The following is a 4,124-nucleotide window of genomic DNA, read 5'->3' on the forward strand; positions in this document are numbered from 1 at the left end:
GTACATTTCTCCCAGCCAACCAGCATTTTAGAAGGCCTGAAAAATGGTGGAGAAAAGTGAGCTGAGTCCAACACTTTTAAGATGGCCAACTGGCTTAAATCTTCCATAATCCAGAGTCTAGTCCTGTAGGAGCCAGCACTTGACAAGTAATCCAACACATAACCTTTCCCACAGGACTGCAACGATGCCTTCTCTGGAACAGCACTAATGACTGTAAATCAGATAAACCCCAATCCTCAATAATCCCCGTTTCAGTGGTTTTATAGATTATGTCAGCTAACTTCAGTTGGTTTATGTTGGAACAAGAAGCATGTGTTTTGCTGCTGAAATAGATTTGCCTTAGTTGAGAACATAAGAACATAAGAGAAGCCAATGGTGGATGAGGCCAGTGGCCCACCCACTCCAACACTCCGTCACACAGTGGCCAGAAATACCAGGTGTCATCAGGAGGTCCAGCAGTGGGACCAGGACACTAGGAGCCCTCCCATTTACCATTTTTAGCGTTGCCAACCTCCAGCTGGTAGCTGAAGATCTCCAGTTATTACAACTGATCTCCAGGGGACAGAGATCAGTTCCTCTGGAGAAAACGGCCACTTTGGAAGGTGGATTCTATGGCCTTATACCCCACTGATGTCCCTCCCCTCCCCAAACCCCACCCTTCTCAGGCCCCACCCCCAAAATCTTCAGTATTTCTCAACCTGGAGCTGGCAACCCTACTTATTTCTTTTCTCCCCCATTATACTAAATATTCACTAAGCAAACATGGCCAGAAGCAGAGCACTAGGGAGACAATCCAGTGAGACGTTCCATTGCACAAATACCAATGAAGTGAATGAAAGCAATGGGCGAATACCATCATACAAAAGCATACATTTATTTCCATGATGGCTGTGTGGGAAATTGTCCCACTGTATTATGCCCTGTGTAAAAATACACAGTTCAGTAAATATATGTCCATATTGATGTGGAAAGCCCACCTGAGGCTGCCCCGTGCTTCCTTCTGTTCTGGTGATGCAGTAAAGTTTCCAAGATAACAGGGTTTATTTGGAACATATTTACTCCAGTGATGCAAACATACATATGTAAATGTCTGAAGCTTAGGCTGGGGATTGCCTATTACTGCTTTCAAGTCATGCAGCTTCCTCTGTGCTCTGGATGAAGGCTGACAACAGAAAAAAAGCAGAGTTGTACTTCCAAGGAGAAGCGTTACAGAAGGTTCAAGCTTGTATCTCATTCCTTTAGCCCAGAGCTACAGTGCAAAATGACAGGGGGCACACTTCCAGTAGCATCCTTGGCTTGAGCCTGGAAGGAGAACAGGTAAAATAGGTATCAAATCAGGGCAGTTTGAAGCCATATAGACTCGTGTTTTTTTAAAAAAACAGGAGGCAAATGAAAATGGAGCAACTTTTGGGTCAAGAAAAATCTAATGAAAGGATTTTCCCCCCTTTAAAAAATAAACAGTTAAGAATGCAGAGACTGTGGAAAATAATCTCTCTTTGGTATTAAAAATGGAAAGTTTAGAAATATGCTAGCTTGAATCATAAAAAAGAAACAACATGTCTGTATTGGAGTTAGTGGAATGTGGGGTGTGGAATGGGTGTTTTTCTCTGCACTGGGTGGCGGTATGATGTCACTTCCAGAGAAAACTTGGAAGTGACATCATGCCTCTCTAGGAATCGCTAGAAAGTCTATGGTAAAATTTCTGGCAATTCCTAAAGCTAATTGACATCACTTCCAGGTTTCCCTTGGAAATGACATCATGACATCATCTCATGGTGATTTTTTGCAGTGTTTTGCTCACAGGAGTAGTGGCTGGAAATAGGGATGGGGAAATCCCTTGCCTCTAGTGGGAAATTGACAAGCTTGTTATCATCTGTGCCTCTTCAAGAAAGCTTCTGCTCCCCAAAGCGAAGAGCCAGTCTGGCTTTCATCTGCTTCACTGAGGCAGGTACTTCAGAAGAACACAAGAGACTTCACTTTTCTGTCTGCAGGTAGCTCTGATTCTGAAGTAGCTGCCTCTATCACAGAAGAATGCTTGGCTTGCAACCCCAGCTTTAGCCCCAGCAACCCGTGGCAGCCATTTTGTGGTGGTGCCAGCTCCCCTTTTGTCATAGATGAGGATGAGCTGACAGAGCCTGCAGAAACTACAGCTGGCCCCTCTGAAGCAGCAGAGGATAGCTGGCAAGTGCCTATAACAGCAGTCTTCACACCTGGCCCAGATAAGAAGGAAGAATTGCAAGCTGAAAGTCCTCCTGACTCACCCCCACATGTGACTCGTTTAAGGGAAAGACTGAGGCAAAACTTAGCAACCAGGCAAAGAGAGGCCAGGCTACAGTGGAGATGCTCAGCTAGCTCAGAGTTCTAACAGGAGCCTGGGCGATCGTGCTGCTGGCTAATTGGTAGCAGCATTTAACTCCACACGCTGGGCAGTACTCTTTGTGGAAGCAACAAGTCAGCTTCATACGGCATCTACTTTGGCTTGGCTCTTGCACCTAGACCTTCGGACCCCCTGGCTTTGGTCTTGGCTCTGTGTTTCTGGATCCTGACCCCGGCTTGGCTTTAGACTTTGCACTGTCTTCTTGGCTCCTGAACTTGGCCTGTTCTGGACTCCCTTTGACTGGCACCCCAGCCCATGACACTTTTTTTCAAAATTCCAAAAGTACCTATGGGCTAAACATGGTTGGGGACCCCTGCTATAGATCTTTTCATCTTAGAAGAATGTGTTCTTTATGACAAGGCCCTGCCACCAACCTGACCACCATGACCAAACCAACTGAAGTCTCCAAATAACCTTTAAAGACAGCACCATGTCACTGCATTGCAGTTTTCTACAAAAAGTAAGACAGAGATATAACCTTTTGGATCAAGACTGGGAGTTACTCAGAAATCTTTCTATTCTTTCTCGCTAACGATGTTGGTCAGTAAAAGCTATCGTCTTCCTGGCTGGCATCTCTCAAGAGCGGAAGCAAAGACAATAACAACCTATAACTTTTTTAAAAAGAGGACTTTTAATTAAAGGGTTTAAACTAACAAGGAGGCACCTATGTACCTTTCCCTTATCTTTCAGATAAAGACCTCCTGGGGTAAGACTGACAAATCCTTATCTTCAAGATAAAGGACCCCACTATGATGGGCCTTATCGCTTAATTAAATCCTAGTACAATGTACAATGAAGTCAATAATTGGTTATTCAAGATAGCACTTCCAAAATGGTGTCTATATTGGACGAGGCATCTCTATTGGTTCTCTTGAGCTATAGTGTAGACTGTACGGGGATGGGTTACCTAGCTTGTTTGTGGGGAGGAACAAATTAATTAAAAACCAGGTGTGAAGCTTAATGTGGATAGGGGCTGATAAATAAGTCCGATGGCATGGGAAGATAATCGAAAGATCCCAGGAGGCCACAGGTCTGAATCTAGCAGAGCCCCAATACAGGCAAGTCTCTCCCTCCCTTTGCCACTGCAGAATCAGCAGATACAGCCCAAACACAGGGGCAGAGTTGGCAGAATGACAGAGAAACACACAACATCTGAATTCCGTTTAAAAACCAGTGCAACACAAAAAGCATGCATACTCAAAGGTGTGAAGGAAGAACATAAATTCTTATTAGAACAGAAGAAGAGATTGGATTTATACCCCACTGTAGTGTCCGCTGACCGCCACCGGAGGTCAGCACACATGCCCAAGCTTCGGTCTGTGACAACAATGGGGACTAGGATCCTAGTCCCTCCACTGGGGAACCAATGGGATCCGTGGCGGGAGATTTGAACCCACCAATGGTGACCAGGGGTGGTCCCCAGGTGTGTATATAGTTGGCCTGCCGGCCGTTTATCCACATGTCTTGTTGTGTGCTAATAAAGCGTGCTATGCACCACGTCGTTGTCTGTCGTTCATCCATGCGGCTACCCACTACATAACAGTGGCGACGAGGATGGGATTCAGCCGCAACTGAGCCAGGCCGTCGCGAGGGACTAGGAGGACGCGAAGCAGCCGATCCGATGAGCGATCCAGCGAGCGACGGAACCGCTCCTCCCGTACCCCCTCCGACGCGCACAATGGCGACCGCACCGGGGCTTGGGCTGCTGCAGCCCTTCGACATAGCCCGCCCGCAGGACTGGCCCTCC

This window comes from Gekko japonicus, unplaced genomic scaffold, assembly GCF_001447785.1.
Source record: "Gekko japonicus isolate JY-2015 unplaced genomic scaffold, Gekko_japonicus_V1.1 scaffold105, whole genome shotgun sequence".
NCBI lineage: Eukaryota > Metazoa > Chordata > Lepidosauria > Squamata > Gekkonidae > Gekko > Gekko japonicus.